The sequence below is a fragment of the Somniosus microcephalus genome, chromosome 9 (assembly GCF_052327205.1).
Source record: "Somniosus microcephalus isolate GS21.2 chromosome 9, FLI_Smic_1.0, whole genome shotgun sequence".
NCBI classification, from domain to species: Eukaryota; Metazoa; Chordata; class Chondrichthyes; order Squaliformes; family Somniosidae; genus Somniosus; species Somniosus microcephalus.
Window position 1 is genome coordinate 33,517,214 of NC_140995.1, and position 24,685 is coordinate 33,541,898.

At 49.0% G+C, this 24,685-nt stretch overlaps 1 protein-coding gene across 1 annotated transcript in view; it reads left to right on the forward strand.

The window, feature by feature from the left end:
* Positions 1-24,685, forward strand: part of eloal (elongin A, like) — a 124,948-nt gene that overhangs the window by 88,157 nt on the left and 12,106 nt on the right. The gene's annotated exons all lie outside the window — the stretch shown is intronic.

Below are 24,685 nucleotides of genomic sequence, written 5' to 3' on the forward strand. Positions count from 1 at the left end.
TACAACCCCACCCCACCACCACCCTTCGCCCTCCCCACACACCCCTCCCCCTCCCACCACCCCCCTCCTCCAGCCTCCTCCTACATTGGCTCCCAGTACCCAAACGGCTCGATTTTAAAATTCTTAGACTGGTGTTCAAATCTCTCCATGGCCTCGCCTCTCCCTATTTCTGTAACCTCCTACTCCGAGTACTCTGCGTTCCTCCAATTCTGACCTCTCGTGCATCCGGAACTTCCTTTGCCCGCCATTGGTGGCCATGCCTTCAATTGTTGCGGCCCTAAGCTTTGGAATTCACTCCCTAAACCTCTCTGCATCTCTACCTCCCTCTCCTCCTTTAAGACAATCCTTAAAACTTAGCTTTCTGACAAAGCTTTCGGTCATCTGCCCTAATATCTCCTTGTGGCTCGGTGTCACCAGGACAAATTATGAAATTGAATTCAATAAATATGGTAATATGTGGTCTGGCACCAGAAAACTATAGCCATTGACCTTAAACACTCAACTGGTTTACTGATCGTCAAGGAAGTGAATTTGCATCCCCTAACCGGTCTGCTGTACACCACCCCAGCGCGAGTCTTAATACTCTCTGAAATAGCCAAGCGAACCAAACCGTTGTAAAAACGATGGCCCAGTAATTCGGGTCCCAACGCGTGAGTAAGCACCGTGTACTCACGCGTGGGCCCGATGGAAGTGCCGGTTTTCAGCATGCACAGCGCATGCGCGGAAAACCGGCATTTCCTTTCCTCTGAACCAAGGGGTTCAGAGGTGGAACGCGTGCGCGCAGGAGTCTGCGCGTGCGCGCTGAAATTCCTTTTTTACAGGGTTGCCTGTGCGATAAGGCCTCCAGTTTTTACGCGAGAAAAAAGCAGACGTAAGTACTTAGTTTTAAAAGGTAAGTGGTCTATCAATTAAAGTTAGAATTTTTTTTCCACAAGGTTATTATTTTTAAAGACTTTACAGTAAGGTAAGTGTATTTTTAGACCCGATTTGTTAAATTATTTTTTTCAAAAATTTGAATAATTGTTTAAATTCGTTTTTTACAGTTATTAATAGTTCATTTAATTAGTGGGATTTTTTTAAAAACTTTTATTTTAAGTTTAAGTACTGTTTTGGGCACCCAGAGTTTTCATGAGTTTGACGGTTCTTACTATCAAACTCCTGAATGAACTTTTGCAACCTCCGATTGGTTGCCCAGTGCTCACGTGATCCCAGCCGGCTCATCGAACTAACTACGCCGCTGGATCGTGCAAGCACAGCGCGCCGGGAGCTGAACCGGGCCACTGACAGAAAATCCACGCAGGGCCAGGCTTCAACTGTCGGCGTGCTATGTAAGTGTAGGTCGAGGGCTTGCACCCGCGGGAAGCCCCCGACACCAATTTCTGGGCCAACTAGTACCAGCTAAAGATAGACAATAAATGTAACCATGCCAGCATCCCTATCCCGAGGGCAAATATTTTTTTAAAGTACAGTTAGCAGGCAGCATAGCATAACAACCTTGTGTCAAACCAGAAACTCTTAACTTGTCCTGTTTTCAGTAGCTTCTGCTGCGCACACAGCTGAATAAGGTTTAAATCAAATAGCTCCTCAAATACTGTTTTTTACATATGGTGGCCACTGAACCCGCTGAGCGTTAATTGCATGTGGTAAAAACACATGCATGCATTGCTAGCGAACGCGGGGTCTGCTTGTTTATGGTCACAGTTGAAACTCCGCACCAGCCACAGCTCCGGCCTGCTATTGCTGCTCTGGGGGAATGTTACATCGTTATATTATTACATCGTTAAATGGAACTACTTGTTACATCGTTATATGGAACTACTTTGGTTAGTGTATTTATATTGCTATGTGGCACACTGTAAAAGGCAGTGCAAGGTCGGACATCTTGTATCACTCCGCACCATGCGGCAGCAACATCATAAAAGCAAGAATACAACAGAGTGAAAGTCGTAAACTAAATGAGTTAAATGTGTCTGTATTACATAGTAATAAGAACACAAGGAGACACAACATGGTGGCAGCGGTATAAGTGAGTACAACTTGTGCCATACGAACTACGAATAAGACGAAAAGTGAATATATGAGCTGATCGTGAGTGCCGGTGTCTGTGGTGATTGAACGTGAATCGTACAGGCAACTAAGATGGTGGCTGCCGCTGCACTGACTGCGCAAATGCAACCCCTCATGAACTGGGAAGCAGACGATATAGTAGAGGCATTCCGCAAGTTCAAACAGAAATGTGACCTTACATTCAAAAGCTTCCTGAAGGGTACTGCCAACGAAGAAAAAGTTAGTTATATTCTGTTGTGGACAGGAGAAAAAGGTCTAGATTTGTATAATAGCTGGAGTTTGACTGAAGAGGAAAAGGAAAACCCTGCGACAATCTGAGAAATTCAGCAACCATCTAGAGCCTAAATCCAATCACCGTATACACAGATGCAAATTTCAGAGTCTAAGACAGGAATCCGGTGAAACAGCTGACAATTTCCTGACCAGGCTGAGAAATGAAGCCAGCAAGTGTGCATTTAAGGAAATGGAGGAAAGGCTTGTGGACCAGCTGATATGAGGGTCAGCGCATGCAGAGGTACAAAAAGCCCTGATAGGGAAAGAAAAGCTTGAAATAACAGAGGCTATAGATACTGCAAGAGCTCATGAAGCCATGAAGCAGCAAATGAGAACGCTGATTTCTCAAACGGCTGATATGCGGACCACTTCTGAGACAGACAACAGAGTGGATACAGTGAGAGAAAAGTACAACACACAAAGACATGCACATGACAACGGGAGAAACGTGCAGAAACTGTGGAAGACCACACGATTATACAGACAGGAGGAAATGTTCAGCATATGGAACAAGCTGCAATGCATGTGGCAAACTAAACCACTGGGAAAAGAGATGTAGAACAAAGAAAGAAGGAACATACATCAAAAACAAAGGCGGACAGCAGAACCAGAGAAAGAAACATAATATCCATGCCATGGATGAACAGGATGATGATGATTATGGTCATGACAATACACTAAACATCAAAACCATAAAGGTACAGCTTCACGAGATGTCCAGAGCGGAAAACACTCCGAAGAGAGAATTGCACACCATCATCCAAATCGAAAAGAGGGTCAAAGGTCAGCCCACAACCATCAACTTCAAGTTGAAGCTGGACACGGGCTCAGAGCAACATTCTCCCATTGAGACTGTACCAGCAGATCTTTCCCGAAAACTTGAGAGAAGATGGCTACCCGAAAAAGGGTTGTTTAAAGGCAAGTAATGTCACGCTGACAACATACGGGGGAAGTGAGATTAAACAACTCGGAATAACCTTTGTCAAAGAGACACATAAAAGAAAGAACATCAACTGCATGTTCTATGTCATCGACACTGAGGGGCCAGCGATCCTGGGATTAAACAGCTGCGAGAAGTTGAGATTGATCTCAGTGAATCACGAGCTGACGGAAACATCACTGAGGATAGACAGCAACACCCCGCTGGAGAATCGCCCACAAATCAGAGTAAAAAAGACTTGATAGACATGTATCCGGAATGTTTCGATGACACAGTGGGATGTTTCGGAGATTTCCAATACCACATCACCATCGATCCAGAGGTAAAGCCCGTTATCCATGCTCCACGAAAAGTACCCATCGAGCTGAAGACAAAGCTTGAAAGAGAGCTAAAGGAGATGGAAGAAAAGGGAGTGATCGTTAAGGTCACTGAACCCACAGACTGGGTAAACTCAATTGTGGTATGAGAAAAGCTAAACGGGCATCTCAGAATATGTTTGGACCCCAAAGATCTAAACCAGGCAATAAAGAGGGACCACTATCCCACCCCAATGCTAGAGGAGATTACGCCATCACTGGCAGGAGCCAAGGTTTTCTCAAAACTAGATGCCAGAAATGGATATTGGAACGTGAAGTTGGATGAGGAATCATATCACTGACAACATTCAACACACTATTTGGGCATTACAAATTCCTACGGCTACCATTTGGGTTAAAGGTCAGTCAAGATATCTTTCAACAGAAAGTAGACAAGACATGTGGAGGAGCTATAGGAATAGCTGATGATATTCAGATCTATGGAGCAGATGAAAGAGACCATGATATGCACCTACATGAGGCCATGGAGCATCCCAGGAAGGCTGGCATCAAGTTAAATGCCGATAAGTGCATAGTTAAAGTCAAGGAATGCCAATTCTTCAGTATGATTTACATACCAGAGGGAGTCAAGCCAAGTCCTGAGAAGATTGCGGCGATTGCTGAAATGAAACCACCCAAAGATAGAGCTGAGGAGCTACCTCGGCTTGGTCCAATACATGAGTTCTTTCATCCCAAACATCACAGAACATGTCGGAACATACAACAAATCTGAGAGCTAATGAAAGAAGACGCCGAATACCAGTGGTCTGAATCATATGAAAGGAATTTCAAACAACTTAAAGAATTGTTGTGCAAAGAAACAAGTCTGTCATATTATGACAGAAGAAAACCAGTCACTCTACAAGTAGACGCTTCTACCAGAGGACGAGGGGCAGCTCTTGTGCAGGAAGGAAAGCCAATAGCTTTCGCATCAAAGGCCTTGACGTCAGCCGAGACGAGATACGCCAACATAGAAAGAGAACTATTAGCAGTAGTGTATGGATGTGAGAAATTCCATACATACATGTATGGAAGGCAGTTTACAATAGAGAGTGACCATCGTCCACTAGAACAGATCTACAAGAAGAATCTGTGCAAAGCACCTACAAGACTGCAAAGACTACTTCTAAGGCTCCAAAGCTATGACTTCATGCTTAAATATAAGCCAGGAAAGGAAATGGTGCAAGCAAATGCGTTGTCTCGATTGTTACCATGTGGAGGGTCTAACAGTAAACATCCACGACCTAGTGAGTGTTACCCCTACAAAGCTCAGTCAAATCAGAGATGAGACTAGCAAAGATGAGGAATTGCAACTACTCACACAACAAGTGATACAGGGGTGGCCGGAGAGAATCCAGCAGGTACAGGCGACAATTCGTCAATACTGGACGATTAGAGACGACATCGCAATAGAAGATGGTATTCTCCTTGCTGGATCGAGGATCATTGTGCCAAAGACAATGCAGACAGAACTTCTCCATCTAATACACGAAGGCCACATGGGAATGGAGAAATGCAAGCTGAGAGCCAGATCAGCTGTATACTGGATAGGCATGTATAAAAATATCGAGCAGATGGTCTCTGCATGTGGTATATGCCAGAAATACAGAAATGCACAACAGAAAGAGGAGATGATACCTAGTGAAATACCGTCAAGACCATGGCACACTGTTGGGGCAGATCTCTTCATGTGCAATCAAGAATGGTATCTCATAGTGACAGATTACTATTCCAAGTTTCCTTTTGTGAGAAGGATGAAAGATCTGAGAGCCACAACTACCGCCAGAATTGCAAAGAGCTTGTTTGCTGCACAAGAAATCCCAGAAAAGGTAATCTGTGACGATGGAACCCAGTTCACATCGAGTGAATTCACCTCATCCTCACATTTCCCAAGGGGACACTGGTTCATCGAAAGACAGATCCAGACTGTCAAGAGAACTCTCATCAAAAGCAGTGAGATGGGGGAAGACCAAGACCTTGCCCTCCTATCACTCAGATCAACACCACTGAAAGCAGACATGAAATCACCTGCGGAATTGCTGAATGGGAGGAAGTTTAAGACTACCCTACCAGCAAAAATACATCCTCCCCAGGACCAGGAGGACTTCAGACAGAAGCTGGCAGAAGCAGAAGTCGTAGGGAGCAAACATTACGACAAACATGCAAAGATGATACCAGAATTGCTGAATGGGCAGTCAGTGCATGTGCAAGACCCGGTGTTGAAAACCTGGAATCCAGCCAAGGTCATTGGAAAAGCTGATACTCCAAGATCCTACTTCGTAGAGACCGAACCTGGTAACCAATACAGACGGAACAGACTCCACATCAGACCTTCACCTGAACTGGTTAAGCAGCAGACAACATCAGCAACATTGACAACACCAGCTACCACAAGCAGTACAATGCCAGAAACAAGCGTCACAAATGAAACAACCACGAGCAAGCACACTCCAACTCCAAGTGTGACAGCAACAACAAGAGGAGCGGAACACAGCAAAACACCGCAGAGAGGCGTGGTCACCACCAAATCCACAAGATGGAGGGACAATATCCAACCACCTGAGTGATATCGCGAATAAGAAAAGAAAACTCACGATTCTTTGTATTTGATCATAGTTTAGGTATAATTTTTAAATTAAATTAAATTTCATGTTTTAGTTTTTTTGAGAGAGAGGGATGTTACATCGTTATTATTACATCGTTAAATGGAACTACGTGTTACATCGTTATATGGAACTACTTTGGTTAGTGTATTTATATTGCTATGTGGCACACTGTAAAAGGCAGTGCAAGGTCGGACATCTTGTATCACTCCGCACCATGCGGCAGCAACATCATAAAAACAAGAATAAAACAGTGAAAGTTGTAAACTAAATGAGTTAAGTGTCTGTATTACATAGTCATAAGAACACAAGGAGACACAACAGGGAACAACTGCTGCTGCATATTGTGGGCGGGAATTCTTGCACTAGTTTTGCAGATTCCTACCTGCAGTGCACAAGGGGCTGGCGCAATAGTATGAGAGTCAGCAGAGGTGTTGGGGGAGGAGGTTTGAGAGTCAAGAAAATACAGGGGAAGTAGAGTTCCTCTGTCACTGTGACAGCTCTGTAAACTATTTTAAAATTAATGTCTTGGATAGGAAGTAAGTGACTGTCAAAAAGCACTGGTGGCACCCAATCTGCAACTGTGCTCAAACTACAGCCTGGAGTTGAATCTCTCATTGACGACCAGTTACTGAATTATTTCTTTCACTTCCTCCCCTTTCAGCATTCCATAGGGACCGTTCCCTCCGCGACACCCTAGTCCACTCCTCAACCACCCCCAGCACCCCTTCTCCTTCGCCCGGCACCTTCCCGTGCAAGCGCAGGAGATGTAACACCTGCCCTTATGCCTCCCCACTTCCCACTGTCCAGGGTCCCAAACACCCCTTCCAGGTGAAACAGCGATTTACTTGTTGTACTTGCAATTTAGTATACTGTATTCGCTGCTCACGATGTGGTCTCCTCTACATTGGGGAGACCAAACGCAGATTGGGTGACTGCTTTGCGGAACACCTCCATTCAGTCCGTAAGGGGGACCCCGAGCTCCTGGTGGCCTGTCACTTTAATTCTCCGCTCCATTCTCACTCGGTCCTCACCATCCTCGGCCTCTTGCATTGTTCCACGGAAGCTCAGCGTAAGCTCGAGGAACAGCACCTCATCTTTCGATTAGGCACTTTACAGCTCTCTGGACTCAACATAAAGTTCAACAATTTCAGATCATAACCTTGGCCCCTATCACATATTAAATATATATATTTTTTTTTTTATCCACAATTTTTATTTGGCCCCCCTCTCTTCTTCCCTCCCACATGGCAGCTGTCCTTCATTCTGCCAGCACAATTCACACCCCATCTAGAGCCATCCTTTGTTCCTTAACCTGTCCCATTACCATCTCGTCTCGCCTTGAATATCTTCTAATGTCTCTTAATCTCTCCTGCTTTCTATCCTATCACTGACCTGACCTTTTTGTTCTTTCATCCCCTCCCCCTTTTCCCAGCCCCTAAACCTGCTTTCCATTTCCTGCTTTTTTCCAGTTCTGACACAGTCATCGACCTGAAATGTTGACTCTGTTTCTCTCTCCACGGATGCTGCCTGGCCTGCTGAGTTTTTCCAGCATTTTCTGTTATTTTGTTTCTTTCACTTGCTGTGGGGAAAAATGTAAAAAGGAGTGACTGCTGCCAACAACCGGAAGTTGCGCAGAGGCGTACTGCGCATTAAGCTGGAACCGGAAGCTTGATGTTTCTTCCCAACCCCCCCCCCCCCCCCAAAAAAAAAACTTGGCCTTCACCCCCGGTCTTTCCTTCCCTGCCTCCCCCTGCCTGGCCTGCACTTCCCTCCCCCCCCCCCCCCCCCCCCCACCTCTTTTCCTTCTGCCCCCCCCCCACCTTTTCCTTCTGTCCCATTTCTCCCCCCCCCCCCCCCCCCCCCAAAAAAAACAAACCTTCCCGGAGCCTGCTCCCTCCCCAGCCATTCCTCGGCTGGCAGCAGTCGCCTCACTCAATGACTTTGTGAAGTTGTCATTTTTGCTTCAGTGACTTTGACGTACTCTTCTCCATCTCCGGGGGTAGGCAATTGACAAACATTCACTACAAGCCCACTGACTCCCACAGCTACCTGGACTACACTTCCTCCCACCCCACTTCCTGTAAGGACTCTATTCCATTCTCCCAGTTTCTCCATCTCCGCTGCATCTGCTCTGATGATGCCACCTTCCACACCAGTGCTTCCGACATGTCTTCCTTTTTCCTCAACCGAGGATTCCCCTCTACTGTGGTTGACACGGCTCTTGGCGTGTCCGTTCTGTATCCCGCACTTCTGCCCTCACTCCTGCCCCTCCCTCTCGGAACCACGATAGGGTTCCCCTTGTCCTCACATTTCACCCCACCAGCCTTCACATTCACGGATCATCCACCGCCATTTCCGCCACCTCCAGCCTGATCCCACCACCAAACACATCTTCCCCATACCTCCCCTTTCAGCATTCCGAAGGGACCGCTGCCTCCGACACCTGGTCCACTCCCCAACACCCCTTCCCCTTCACCCGGCACCTTCCCGTGCAAGCGCAGGAGATGCACTTGTACCTCCCTGCTTCCCACTGTCCAGGGCCCCAAACACCCCTTCCAGGTGAAACAGCAATTTACTTGTACTACTTGCAATTTAGTATATTCTTCTTCTTTGGCAGTCCCTCGGAACCGAGGATGACTTGCTTCCACATTAAAAATGAGTTCGCAGGTGACTGATGAGTCCAATGTGGGACCTACAGTCTCTGTCACAGGTGGGGCAGACGGTGGTTGAAGGGGCGGGCGGGCGGGTGGGGTGCTTGGGTTGACGTGTGCTGCCTGCGCTTGGCTTCTGCTTGCTCTCGGCGAAGAGACTCGAGGTGTTCGGTGCCTTCCCGGATGCTTCTCCTCCACTTTGTGCGGTCTTGGGCCAGGGATTCCCAGGTGTCGGTGGGGATGTTACACTTTTTCAAGGAGGCTTTGAGGGTGTCCTTGAAGCGTTTCCTCTGCCCACCTGGGGCTCTCTTGCCGTGTTGGAGCTCCAAGTAGAGCGCTGTTTTTGGGAGTCTCGTATCGGGCATGCGGACAATGTGACCCGTCCATCGGAGCTGATTGAGCGTGGTCAGAGCTTCGATGCTGGGGATATTGGCCTGAGCAAGAACACTGACGGTGCGCCTATCCTGCCAATGGATTTGCAGGATCTTGCGGAGGCAGCGTTGGTGGTACCCCTCCAGTGCTTTGAGGTGCTTGCTGTACATGGTCCATGTCTCTGAGGCATATAGCAGGGCAGGTATCACTGCTGCCCTGTAGACCATGAGCTTAGTGCCGGGTTTGAGGTCCTGGTCTTCAAACACTCTCTTCCTCAGGCGACCGAAGGCTGCACTGGCACACTGAAGGCAGTGTTGGACTTTGTCGTCGACTTCTGCCTTTGTTGACAGTAGGCTCCCAAGGTATGGAAAGTGGTCCACGTTGTCCAAGGCCTTGTCGCGGATTTTGATAATCGGGGGGCAGCACTGTGTGCCGGGGGCAGGTTGGTAGAGGACCTTTGTCTTACGGATGTTTAGTGTAAGGCCCATGTTCTCGTATGCTTCGGTGAAGGTGTTTACGATGGTTTGGAGTTCGACCTCCAAGTGAGCGCAGATGCAAGCATCATCTGCATACTGTAATTCGATGACAGAGGATGGGACGACCTTGGATCTGGACTGGAGGCGACGGAGGTTGAACAGTTTCCCGTTTGTTCTGTAAATTAGCTCCACTCCAGTGGGGAGCTTACTGAAGGTGAGATGGAGCATTGCAGCAAAGAAGATTGAGAAGAGCGTTGGTGCGATGACACAGCCTTGCTTGACCCCGGTTCGTATGTGAATTGGGTCTGTGGTGGAACCGTTGGTCAGGATCACGGCTTGCATGTCGTCGTGAAGCAGGCGGAGGATGGTGACAACTCAACCTAGTGGTCACTCAACCTGGAAACACCAAGACTGGTTCGACAAGAATGACCAGGAGATCCAGGAGCTAATAAGCCGCAAGCGCAAGGTATTTCTGATCTGGAAACAGCAACAGAACTCGAGAGCAAGAAAGCAGCTCTACAGAAGCCTGAAGGCCGAGGTCCAACAAAAAACAGATGGTGGGTGGAGAAAGCACAGGAGATCCAGCAGCTAGCTGACAACCACGATGTGCGTGGATTCTTTAGCGCAGTCAAGACCATCTACGGCCCAAGAACCCAAGGCCCTTCCCCACTGAGGGCCAAGAACGGCGAGGTACTCATCAAGGACAGGGAAGCAGTCAGTGCCCGCTGGAAGGAGCACTTCGAAGATCTCCTTAACCACGACACTGTCTTCGACATGAGTGTCCTCAACTCCATCCCACAGCATGCTACCCGCCACTATCTCAGCACAACCCCAGCCCGGCATGAGGTTGAAAGGGCCATCCGACAACTGAAGAACAAGGCCTCAGGAGCAGATGGAATCCCCGCCGAGGCACTAAAGCATAGTGGAGATATACTACTGGCGCGAATTCATGAACTAATTTCTCTTATCTGGAAGGAGGAGAGCATGCCAGGGGATCTCGGACGCCGTAATTGTGACCATTTTCAAGAAAGGTGACTAGTCCGATTGCGGTAATTACAGAGGAGTTTCCCTGCTATCTGCCACAGCGAAAGTCATCGCAAGAATCCTCCTCAATCGCCTTCTCCCAGTGGCCGAGAGCTCCTCCCAGAGTCGCAATGCGGATTCCGCCCACTACGGGGCACAATGGACATGATCTTCACCGCACATCAATTACAAGAGAAATGCAGGGAACAGCACCAACCACTGTACATGGCCTCCTTTGATCTCTCAAAGGCCTTCGACACTGTCAACCGTGAGGAATTATGGAGTGTCATCCTCAAATTCAGCTGCCCTCAAAAGTTTGTCACAGTTTAGTATACTGTATTTGGTGCTCACGATGCGGTCTCCTATACATTGGGGAGACCAAACGCAGATTGGGTGACTGCTTTGCGGAACACCTCCGTTCAGTCCGTAAGGGGGACCCCGAGCTTCCGGTCGCCTGTTACTTTAATTCACTGCTCCACTCCCACTCAGACCTCACTGTCCTCGGCCTCTTACATTGTTCCACGGAAGCTCAGCATAAGCTCGAGGAACAGCACCTCATCTTTCGATTAGGCACTTTACAGCCTTCGGGACTCAACATAGAGTTCAACAATTTCAGATCATAACCTCGGCCCCGATCATTTTTTTCCACACTTTTTTTTGTGTTTCCTTTTCTTCTCTCCCACAAGGCAGCTGTCCTTCATTCTGTCAGCACAATTTACACTTCATCAAGAGCCATCCTTTGTTTCTTAACCTGTCCCATTACCAACTCCTTTTGTCTTGAATATCTCTTAATGTCTCTTAACCTCTCCTGCCTTCTATCCTATCACAGACCTTCCCTTTTGTTCTTTCATCCCCTCCCCCCTTTCCCAGCTCCCACATTTGCTTAAAAATCTGTTCTATTTCCTTGTTTTTTTCCCAGTTCTGATGAAGGATCATCGACCTGAAACGTTAACTCTGTTCCTCTCTTCACAGATGCTGCCTAACCTGCTGAGTATCTCCAGCATTTTCTGTGTTTATTTCAGATTTCCAGCATCCGCAGTATTTTCTTTTTGTGTTGACGTACTCTTATGTTGTTGGGCCGCGTCTGGGAATGAGAGAAATCGTCCCTCCTGGTCAACTGCAAATTCATTGCAAGCTGTCCAGTCCTGACTGCAAGACTCCTCAGATAGACCCCCATGTGAGGCATAACTGCAGTCAGGATATTTTGAAACGATATAAATGTTACTGGGTCACCAAGGTTTCCATTGCAGCCAGCATTCTGGTTAACATTCCCCTGCATAGTTGATTACAATGAAACAATTTTTCTGGTCCAACACATTATAGATCTCGAGGTGTTTGTCCTGGCTTGCCAGTTAAAGGCACCTTTTACCTTTCTTATCTTGTTGATGTCATTAAATTGTCCTATCAATTCTTTCAGCCGGTCGAGATTGTTAAATCCGTGAATCTTGATGTATGGTGTCCTTCAACAAATAGACAGAGACTGCAGAGGAACAATCAACAGGTGTTTACTGGATGAGGGTCTCTCAAAAACTAACAGTACAGATCCCTACTCAGGGCTTACATACAGGTGTGGTCACTGCCGGTACTACAGTATACAGGAGCTGTAAAAAGTAGTTCGCCCCTTAAAAGTACATACACTACAATTCCTCCCCTTTTAGATTAACAGTACTGTAAAGTCTGTGGGTTGTTTAGTTAATTAATACACAGACTCCAAGAGTAACTTAAAACAGGACTTTACTATTCGAAGGTCAGGGCGAATCTGCCCAATAACTCCTGGCACAACACTTATATACTGGTGTGGTCACTGTCGGTATTACCGTATACAGAAGCCAAACAAAGTAGTGCCACACCTAAAATAGTTCTCTTAAAGGTGAACGGTTACATACAATAGTTCTCTTAAAGGTAGACGGGTACATACACTACAATCCTCCCTTTTTAGCTTACAACATACTTATTCCCCATTAAACATATAATCAACTTCATGTAAAACAATTCACAGATATAGTCTCTGCGGGAACAGTTCACAGATTCAGTCTCTGGTCTTGACTCGGTCCGAACAACATCTCTGTGGTGTAGCCGGTTCACATTTCTAGCGTGACTCATCCAATAGTCTTTCCCTTGGCTTAACAGCTTGAACTTCCGTCCTGCTGAACCAGCAGTGCTGACTTTTACAAACAGTTGGACTGCCTTGGTAATTTTTCCTACTTTCCAACTGATTTGGCCCCCTTCGTAGGGCCCACGTGCATGATCTGATAGAAGTGATAATGATTTAGATGGTTATCGTCTTCTGCTTCGTCTTTTTCTTTTCTGCTTCTTGGAGACTCTCGGGGCTCCCTTATCCGCTGCCAGCTGTAGCGCCACCATCTCCCTATGTTCCTTAGACTTTAAGTGCTTCATCCTGATTTCTGCACTTTGGGAGTTTTCATCACAAGCTGGGCAGACCAAGTCATCGTAATATTCCGTGTCACTCAACAGGTCATGGTAATATTCGGTGTCGTCCTGAGCTAGTCTAGCGAGAGGGCCTGCTACTTCTTCCTTACCCAACTGGACGTTAGCCGACTGTTGTTCCCTCCCTAGACATCTTTCCTGAAGAGACTTCTTCATGCGTTCATATTCATCCCGCTCTTCCTGGGTTTCCTGCCAATCCTTCACTAATGACCTCATTTGTGATTCCAATACTTCCCCTTCCATCGGGGATTGATTGATCGGGCTATTCAATCCTTCTACTGGAGCAGCTGTTTCAACATTCTGTAGTTCACATTGACGTGATTCAGCGTACTTTTGGCAGCCCCGTAAAATCTGTGTTGCAACCTCAGCTATTTCCATAACTTTTGAGAGCTCCGAACTCCTTCCCTTTGAAGATTGAAGCTCGTGTTCAGATTGTTCCCATTGTAGAGTCTTGTCCTTCAGCATATGAAGGAGTTGGCTGACCGTTAACTCTTCCACGGGAACACTGTGGGTCAGAGTCTTCTCCATTTCATTCACCTTTTCCTCCAATGCTTTCACCTTTTCCTCTTGTACTTTGGCTTCCAGCGCTCGGAGAAGTTGCGCCTTGATGCTCTCTAGCTCATGTTCAGAGGCCATTCTTACAGTCTCTGTGTTTCTTACAGTTCCCTTTTCTTCCACTGAACGGATTCCCAGTTGAATCTGTTCTTCAAGTTGTTGAATCTCGGTCATTGCCGCCCCATATTTGTCTTGGGTTTCCTTTAATATTTTTGAGTTCTTGTACATCTTGTCTTTCATGTTCTGCCATGTCTTTCACCTCTAATTTCTCATCTATGGATGGAACTTCTACCGATGAGTCTGTCTTGGCCTTGAGCTCATCAAGAATTTCCTGCAGCCTTTGGACTTCTTGCTCATGTTCAACCTTCAGTTGCTCATATGCTTCCACTGAAACTAGCTTTTCGGAGGTTGCCGAGTTAACCCCTTCCAGAATTGTAGCCTGGGCCTGTTCATACTGTTCTTTCAACTTCTCACACTCTGCTTGTAAGGAGTCGTAGAGAAGAACTGGAATAAAATCCTGGCTTCCTGAAGATTCCTCTTCATTTGCTTCTTCCTGCAAATATTCTAACTCCTGAACAGCATAAGGGAGATGTGATCGGTAATTGGTCACGATGGCTCTATGGTCGCTCTCTGCTTGAGCTAGCTGCTTCTGTTGTCTTTCCAGATTCTCCCATTCGGTGTCATAGAACTTTTTCATTGTTTTCATCTCTTGTACGAGACGGTAACTCAATTGTTCTAATTGTTGTCGTAATTTGAAATAAGTTTGAGTCCGAGCTCGGTGTTCTTCCGTCATGGATATGTCCGTAACTTGAACAGGCTCAGAATTTTCTGTCAAACTAGGTTGTCGTTGTTCGGTGGAGTTCTGCTCTGAAACTTTGTTCTTCTCTGGAGCATAAGCCTTTATGCATGCCTTCGTTTTTCCAACCTTCGTCGGCAAGTCGATTTCAGCCTTGTCTTTCATATTTGGGTTGGTCTTATCGTCATCCGTTTCAGAATCTGAGCTGATTGTCTGCACCGAGTCCTCACTCGTTATGGCTTTTAGATAGTGCCATTCCATGTCTATTTTCTTGATCCACTCCCATCCTAGAAGTGGTGGTCCTCCCTCAGGTAGTACGTATAAGTTCATTCTTGGGTGTTGTGGTAAACCACTGTTATTGTATATTGTTACCTCTGGGTGACGCTGTGTACCAAGGCATGCCTCAGCTGACTCCGCCCACATGACCAGGTATAAAGGTGGGGGTTTTGCCGACTCGCTTCCTTCTTGGAACCAGCCACCCACGAGAGGCATGCTCTGTTCTCTAGTTAATAAAAGCCTTTTCATCACCTTCCTGATTCATCGTCTTTTATGGAGTAATTGATAAGCGTATCAATTTTATTAACTAGAAGTAAAATGGCGACACTTGAACAGCAACAACAGCAGGCGTTGCTGCGAGCCCTCAGACCGGCATGCCTGGACCTCGACCCTCAAGCAGCGGGTTCACCAACCAATTTCGAACACTGGCTGAGCTGCTTTGAATCCTTCCTAGGAGCCTCCGCCGTGACATCGGAGGAGAACAAACTAAAAGTTTTGACCGCCCAGGTGAGCCCTCAAGTATATACGCTCATCCGGGACGCTACTATGTACACGGCGGCCCTCGAACTACTAAAAGGGCAATACACGCGCCGAGTGAACACGATTTACGCCAGACACCTCTTGGGATCCCGCAGGCAGCAACCGGGGGAATCGGTAGAGGCATTTTTACGGGCGTTACAGACACTCTGCAGAGACTGCGACTGTAAGGAGGTAACGGCTGCGGGGCACGCGGAGGGACTTACTTGTGATGCCTTCGTCAGGGGCCTCCAGTCCGACTACTCCCGGCAGAGACTGCTCGAAAGCAAGGAGCTCGACCTGAAGACGGCCGTAGCCCTTGCGCTCTCGCTACATGCGGCCCACCGAAACCTCGAAGCATACTCACGTAACGGTGCCGCGCCATGGCCATCGCGACCGTGGGACATGGGACCGCCGCCCCCGGCACCAACTGCTGCAGCGATGTCCTGAAATCAACTGGGACAGCCGCCCCCCGGTAAGAACCGCAGCGATGCCCCGTAACCAGGCCCAAAAATGCTATTTCTGTGGCCAGTTAAAACACCCTAGAGCGCACTGCCCGGCTAAGACCGCTACCTGCTCGGGCTGCGGGAAGAAAGGCCATTATGCCAATGCCTGCAGGGGAAACCAGCGAACGCCAGCAGCGCCGCGTGCGAACCATGGGGGCAGCCATCTTATCTGCCATTTTGTGCACCTCCGGCCGCATGGCCGCTGCCATTTTATCCGCCGCACTCAACCGCCACTTCGTCTCCGGACTCGACCACCGTCTCGTCGGACGACCATACCGACTCACTAAGCCATACACTGGCCTCCGTTCCGCTGGATCAAGCCCTCCCTCATCATCTATCCAGCTCCATGATGGATATCACGGTAAACGGCTGCGCCACCACTTGCCTAATCGACAGCGGGAGCACAGAGAGTTTTATTCACCCAGACACGGTACGTAGCCACTCCCTCACGGTCCTGCCGACGCGCCATCGGATTTCTATGGCGTCCAAGTCCCATTCAATGGACGTCGGCGGCTACTGTGTGGTGACCCTTTCGGTTGGGGGCACAGAATATAAAAAATTTTAAACTTCTAGTCCTGCCCCGTCTCTGCGCTGCCGTGCTGCTAGTGTCACAGCATACGGTGGACCCCTCCCCCCACTCACAGTCTGCAACCAACACCTTTTAAATCACCCGCCGCAAACCACCTGCAGCTTTTCCACACTAAAAGTCCCCCCCCCCCCCCCTCCCTTGTTCGCTAACCTCACCCACGACTGTAAACCCATCGCTACCAAGAGCAGGCGGTACAGCGCCGGGGACAGAGCTTTCATTAGCTCTGAGGTGGAGCGGCTCTTGAAGGAGGGCATTATCGAAGGGAGCACTAGCCCCTGGCGAGCCCAGGTTGTAGTCGTTAAAACCACTGATAAACGCCGCCTGGTCATTGACTACAGCCAAACCATAAACCGGTACACTCAGCTGGACGCATACCCCCTTCCTCGCATATCTGATATGGTCAACCAGATTGCGCAATACAAAGTATTCTCCACCATTGACCTTAAGTCAGCATACCACCAGCTCCCCATCCGCCATGAGGACCGCCAGTATACTGCCTTCGAGGCGAACGGCCGCCTCTACCACTTCCTTAGGGTTCCCTTCGGCGTCACCAATGGGGTTTCGGTCTTCCAAAGGGAGATGGACCGGATGGTTGACGAGAACGCGCTGCAGGCCACCTTTCCCTATCTGGATAACGTCACCATCTGTGGCCACGACCAGCAGGACCATGACGTTAATCTAGAAAAATTCCTCCGTACGGCCCAACGGCTGAACCTAACGTACAATAAAGAGAAATGTATGTTTCACACCAAACGCCTCGCCATTCTCGGCTGCGTGGTGGAGAACGGAGTCATCGGGCCCGACCCCGACAGAATGCGCCCCCTAATGGAGCTACCCCTCCCCCACTGCCAAAAAGCACTGAAGAGATGCCTGGGGTTTTTCTCCTATGCCCAGTGGGTGCCCCACTATGCAGACAAAGCTAGACCCCTCATCAAATCCACCTCCTTCCCCCTGACACCAGAGGCGTGTGCAGCCTTCACTCTTATCAAGAGCGATATCACGAAGGCCACAATGCACGCAGTGGATGAGTCGATCCCCTTCCAAGTGGAGAGCGATGCATCCGACTTCGCCCTAGCTGCGACCCTTAACCAGGCGGGCAGACCCGTGGCCTTTTTCTCAAGGACCCTCCAGGGCCCCGAGACCCGACACTCCTCTGTCGAAAAGGAGGCCCAGGCTATTGTGGAAGCGGTGCGTCACTGGAGGCATTACCTGGCCGGAAAACGGTTTACCCTGCTCACTGACCAGCGTTCAGTAGCTTTTATGTTTAATAATAAGCAGAGGGGCAAAATCAAGAACGACAAGATCTTGAGGTGGAGAATCGAACTCTCCACCTACAATTATGATATCTTGTACCGGCCCAGGAAACTAAATGAGCCCCCAGACGCCCTATCACGTGGTACATGCGCCAACGCGCAGGTTGATAGACTGCAGACCCTCCACAATGACCTCTGCCACCCGGGGGTCACCAGGTTCTTCCATTTCATCAAATCCCGTAACCTGCCCTACTCCATCGAGGAGGTCAGGACCATGACCAGGAACTGCCAAATCTGTGCCGAGCAAGCCTGATCAAGGTCACTCGCCCCTTCGAGCGCCTGAGCGTCGATTTTAAAGGGCCCCTCCCCTCCTCTGACCGCAATGTGTACTTCCTCAACATAATTGATGAGTACTCCCGTTTCCCGTTTGCCATCCCTTGCCCAGACATGACCAGTACCACGGTCATCAAATGTCTGAATGACCTCTTCGCCTTGTTCGGGTTCCCTAGCTATATACATAGCGACAGGGGCTCATCTTTCATGAGCGACGAACTTCGGCAGTACCTGCTAGCGAGAGGTATTGCTACAAGCCGAACCACCAGCTACAACCCCCGGGGGAACGGCCAGGTGGAAAGAGAGAACGTGACGGTTTGGAAGGCCGTCCTCTTAGCCTTAAAATCTAAGGGCCTTCCGACCTCTCGCTGGCAGGAGGTCCTCCCTGCGGCGCTCCACTCCATCCGGTCACTGCTTTGTACTGCCACTAATGCCACCCCGCATGAGCAAATGTTCGTTTTCCCCAGGAAGTCCACATCGGGAACCTCGCTACCGGCATGGCTGACTTCTCCTGGGCCCGTCCTACTGCGGAGGCACGTAAGGACCCATAAAATGGACCCCCTGGTCGAGAGGGTGCACCTCCTACACGCCAACCCCCAGTATGCCTGGGTGACATACCCAGATGGGCGGGAGGACACGGTCTCCATACGAGATCTCGCACCCTCGGGTACCCCTGAACTACCACCGTTATCCCCCACCACCCCTCCCAATCCAACCCCTGTAGACGACATGCCGGAGCCCCAGGACCCTTCGTTGACCACCCAGACACCAGATCCGACGTTGGATGCTGCAACACCGCCGCCGCCACCACGACGATCAGGACGTCAGACAAGGCCTCCTGATAGACTTAACTACACGAACTTGTAGTACCCTTCACCCCGCCGGACTTAATTTTAAACAAGGGGTGAATGTGGTAAACCACTGTTGTTGTATATTGTTACCTCTGGGTGGCGCTGTGTACCAAGGCATGCCTCAGCTGACTCCGCCCACATGACCAGGTATAAAGGTGGGGGTTTCGCCGACTCACTTCCTTCTTGGAACCAGCCACCCACGAGAGGCATGCTCTGTTCTCTAGTTAATAAAAGCCTTTTCATCACCTTCCTGATTCATCGTCTTTTATGGAATAATTGATAAGCGTATCAGGTGTTCTTTACCCCTATCTCTCACTTTGACTCTTATCTTTCCCATGGGGTATACTTTATGCCCCGTGTATGTCTGCAATACGAACTTGGTATCTCTTAAGGGTATATGTGAGAATAGCCGGTGGTAATCCCTTCGATTTATGACTGATAGAGCTGATCCAGTGTCCAACTCCATTTTCACTTGGATTCCAGCTATTTTTAGCATGACCCAGATAGTTTGTAGGTCAGCTTCCTTACTCACATTGTGAATTCTCAGACTACCCAGCTCCTGGCCGTTTGGGTCTGAGTCTGAATTCTGTTCGTCTGAACTCTTCTCAGCCACCTTGTGTACCTTGTTGTACTTTTCCTGTGATGGCTTCCTTTGGTTGTTGGTCCTTTGGTTGTTGGTCCTTTGGTTGTTGGTCTTCTTCCCTGACCGGCATACCTTAGCTATGTGACCCAGTTTGCCACATTTCCTACATTCCTGGTTCTTAAACCAGCATTGGTTCTGGTCGTGTGTTGTCTTCCCACAACGATAGCATTTTGTTGTTGTCGAGGTAATTTGATCCACACTTAGTGCTGCTGTCTTTAGCTGCATTTCCGCAGTTCCCTTCGCTGCGGCTTCGTGCGATGCTGCAATAAGGACAGCCCTGTCAAGTGTAAGGTCGTTCTCTTCGAGTAGTCGCTTTTGCGTTCCTTCCTTTGCCAACCCGCACACGAACTTGTCTCGCAATGCCTCTGTCAGATTCCCTCCAAACTGGCAGTATTTCGCTAGTCTACGCAGTTCGACCAAGTATTCTGCGTTGCTTTCGTCTTTCCGTTGCGTTCTTGCATAGAATTTGAATCGTTCCGCCAACATCAACGGTGTGGGGTTCAAGTGATCCTTCAGAACAGCCACAATATCATCGAAAGTCTGATCCGCCGGTTTAGCTGGTGATAGTAGATGCTTCAAGAGCCTGTATGTCTTCGCGCCCATCGAGTTTAGCAAGGTTATAGCTTTGTCATCATCTTCTATTTTATTGGCCTCACAAAAGATCTCGATGCGTTCCCCGTACGTGGCCCAGTCTTCTACCTCGGCATTAAAATCGTTGATGTTACCACGCTTAGGCATCTTCCTCTCTTTCTGATAACACCCCGAATTATTTCTTTAACTTTTTTTTTCTAAGATGGCGGTTTTCCCGCAAAAATGGCGGTTTCCCGCGCTTATCTTCTCTCCCCGCGCTTATCTTCTCTCCCCGCCCACTTCAATGGCGGTTTCCCGCTTCTGTCTTCTTCCCCGCCTAATGGCGGCTTCCCGCGTTTCTTCACTAGCGGGAGGGGTACACTTTCCCCCACAGGCGACGGCCGCTGGCTTTCAGATTCACAGCCTGCGCGTCGGCTTCAGTGCTTTCCCTTTTCTCGGCAAGGCAACCGGCGCTGGGTACACCCCGTTGACGGCGAACAGGTTCAGCCGCTGGGCTGGCTCTCGCTCAGTTCCCCTTGCTCGGGCTCGGTCTCTCTCCCGCTCTCTCGGCTCTACCGGCGCTGGGTACACCCCGTTGACGGAGAACAGTTTCAGCCGCTGGACTGGCTCTCGCGCAGTCTCCCTTGGTCGGCTCTGCCTCTCCCGCTCGCTCGGCTCCCAAACGCCTCTCCCAGCCGTCTCGCAGTCCGGTGCTTCCCTCCCCGGCTGCGGCTGAGTTTTTATATCTTCCCGCGCCTACGCTCCCGGTCGCAGCGCTTCGTGGCTTCGGTCGCTGCCCGGCCTTTTTCGCCGGTCGCGGTCTAGCTGTCTCACGACGCCGTTGCGTCCCCAGCCTGTCTGTACCGCGGCTTCCTTGCTCCACGCTGCCCCAGTCTCGGCGCCTCTGGGCCCGACTTCTGTCCGGCTCCTTTCCCCCTCGACCGTGGTCGAGTGCACCGCCCTTATCCTCCGGTTATTCTTTTTACTTTTCCCTTACTCACAGTCACCGTGGCCGCCTTGCTTCTCGTGCTGATCGGCTCACTCCTCACCGTGGCAGAAGGGACAGTCAGTGCCTGTTGCTGATGGAAGTCTTTGTCTCTGAATTCTTCCTCCTTTCCAGCTCTGCAGACTCGAGTTTTCTCCCAGCAGAATGACGAGGGCGGTTGCCTCTTCTCGACGCTCGTTAACTGCTTCGGAATTATTGTTGCCGCAGGGTACAATCGGACTCGTCGCCACTGTAAAGTCTGTGGGTTGTTTAGTTAATTAATACACAGACTCCAAGAGTAACTTAAAACAGGACTTTACTATTCGAAGGTCAGGGCGAATCTGCCCAATAACTCCTGGCACAACACTTATATACTGGTGTGGTCACTGTCGGTATTACCGTATACAGAAGCCAAACAAAGTAGTGCCACACCTAAAATAGTTCTCTTAAAGGTGAACGGTTACATACAATAGTTCTCTTAAAGGTAGACGGGTACATACACTACAAGTACCATAACATTCATTTAACAATTAACACTTTTAACATGCAACATTAACTGAAAATAGTCCATTTATAAATTCAGTCTTTGGGGCGGCTTCCTGATCCTTTCTGGATTGCGCCTTTCCTGAGTGTCTCGCTCTTGGTGCGGAGGCGATTCTGGCCCCCTGTAGTCGGCTGCTTCATCAGCTTCCGATGCTATTGTTTCTGGGGTAGATGCTACCTGTATGTCGAGTTCCTCACCAGGTACGCGAGACATGGGGTTGACTCGTTCCTGTGACTCTAGGATCTGGTCGACATGGCGTCTCACAATGTTCTCCCCAACATCCACTGTGTACATTAGTGGCCCCTGCCATGTGCATATCGTTCCTGGTTGCCATTTCTCTGTTCGGTAGTTGCGGGCCAACACTGGTTGCCCTACATTGAAGCTCCTTGTCGGCTTCTCATTGATGTGCTGGAATTGCTTATTCTCAACATCTCTTCGTACATTTGGTCTGAGCAAATCCAGACGAGATCTCAACCTTCGGTTAAAGAACATCATGGCTGGGGTCTGGTTGGTGACTGCATGTGTCGCATTTCTGTAGGCTAACAGGAAATTGTCCACCTTATGCTGCAGTGGAATGTCGTCATCGCACATGGCCCTTTCTGCCTTTTTAAAGGTTTGTACGAACCTCTCAGCCAATCCATTTGTGGCTGGATGATACGGGGCGGATGTGTAATGCCTTACCCCATTCCTTTTCATAAATTTCCAAAACTCTTCGGACACAAACTATGGTCAGTTATCGGAGCAAATCTGCTCTGGCAAGCCGTTCCTGGCAAATATGGTCCATAGGACTGCAATCGTTTTCTCCGTGGTGGTGGAGGACATTTTGATCACCTCAGGCCATTTTGAGTGCGCATCCACTGCTATTCAGAACATTGAGTCCATGAATGGACCAGCAAAATCAATATGCACCCGTTCCCATGGAGAGGAGGGCCACTCCCATGGGTGTAGAGGGGCATGTGGTGGTGCATTTTGGACCTTCTGGCATCCTGAGCAGCTCTTTGTCAGGTCCTCGATTTGCTGATCGATCCCCAGCCACCACACAAGCCCTAGCAAGTCTTTTCATTTTCACCCCTCCCAGATGGCCTTCGTGAAGCTCATTGAGCACTCTCTCCCTTAACTTGGGTGGAATTACCACTCGGGATCCACACATCAAGGTCCCCTGGCATACTGACAGCTGTTCTCTTCTGGATGAGAATGCTGGCAACAGTGAGTCGCCATGTGTTGGCCATCCCTTCACCGTCAAGTCATATACACGAGACAGTGTTGGGTCATTTCGGGTCTCCTTCTCTATATCCGCGTTAGTTACTGGCAAGCGTTCAATTATAGTCGAATAAAATATTTCGACAGGGTCCACTGCTGGTGCTTCCTCCGCAGTAGGCAGTGGCAGGCGTGATAGCCCATCAGCGTTTCCATGCTGTTTCGTGCCCTTACTCTATTTCATATTGGTTCGCCCCTAGAAAAAGGGACCATCTTTGTAGCCGTTGCGCAGTCATCACCGGAACGCCCTTCTTTGGATTAAAGATGGAGACAAGTGGTTGGTGGTCAGTCAGCAAGGTGAACTTCTGCCTGTGCAGATAGTGGTTGAACTTTTTCACTCCCCACACTAGGCTGAGGGCCTCCCTGTCAATCTGGGCGTAGTTACACTCGGCTGAGGTTAGTGACCGAGACGCAAAGGCTACTGGCTTCTCCGAGCCGTCCGGGAATTTGTATGACAGCACCGCTCCAATACCATAGGGTGATGCATCACACGCCAACCGAATTGGTAGTGCTGGGTTGAAATGAGCCAACACCTCTTGATGTGATCAATTCTTTGCACTTCTGGAAAGCTCGTTTAAATTCGTCATTCCACTTCCATGGTACCCCCGTTTGCAGTAGGGTGTTTAGTGGGTGTAGTACTGTAGACAAATTCGGCAAGAACTTATGGTAGTAGTTCACCAGCCCGAGGAACGACCTCAGTTGTGACACATTTTCCGGTGCTGGAGCCTTGGCTACTGCCTCAATCTTTTCAGGGGACTTATGTAACCCCTCTTCATCAATAATGTGGCCACAATACGAGATCTGCTTCTGGAAAAACTCGCATTTGTGGCGATTTAGCTCGGAGCCCATATTCCTTCAATCTAGTGAGCACCTGCTCCAGGCTGGCGAGGTGATCACTGTCATTTTCGCCCGTGACCAGGATGTCGTCCAAACAACACGGTCCCTGGAATCCCTTGCAGGACTTGATCCATTGCCCTTTGCCAAATAGCCGGAGCTGATGCTACTCCGAACACCAGCCGGTTGTATTGGTAGAGACCTTTGAGTGTTGATCGTGAGGTACTGTTTCGAGGCTTCTTCGACCTCCATTTGCAGGTACGCCTGGGCCAGATCAATCTTAGTGAAGCATTTTCCTCCAGATAGCGAGGCGAAAATATCTTCAATCCGCGGAAGCGGATATTGTACTGTGTGAAGGACTGGGTTCACTCACCTTAAAGTCCCCACAGATGTGAACCTTCTTTGGTTCCCCAGGCGTATTACTCAATGACCTCTTCATTACAGGAACGATGGGTGTAGCCCACTCGCTCCAGTCCACTTTGGACAGTACTCCAGAACGTTCCAAACCTTCCAGCTCTGCTTTGACAGCTGGGCGGATCGCATAAGGCACCAGTCTGGCCTTAAAAAAACAACTTTGGGTTTGCATTTCCTCTATTTTGATCGTCGCTGTTATGCCTTTTAGTGTTCCGAGTCCCTCCTGGAACACTTCTTGTGCGTCAGTTAGCATTTTTGACAGTCGTCCAGGTGTGACGTCGTCATCCTTTTTGGCATCTACAGTCAGTGCTTGTATGAAATGCCAATCTAGCTGTATCTTCCGGATCCATTCACGTCCTAGTAGTGGTGGTCCTCCATCTGGCAATACATATAGGTCCATTTTTGGTGTTTCCTTGCCATTGTATATCACGTTCACCCTTATTTTTCCTTTGGGATAGACTTTTTGCCCTGTGTACGTCTTCAAGACAATCTTTGTATCTCTCAAGGGTATATGTGAGAATAGCCGCTTGTAGTCCCTTCGGTTTATGAAT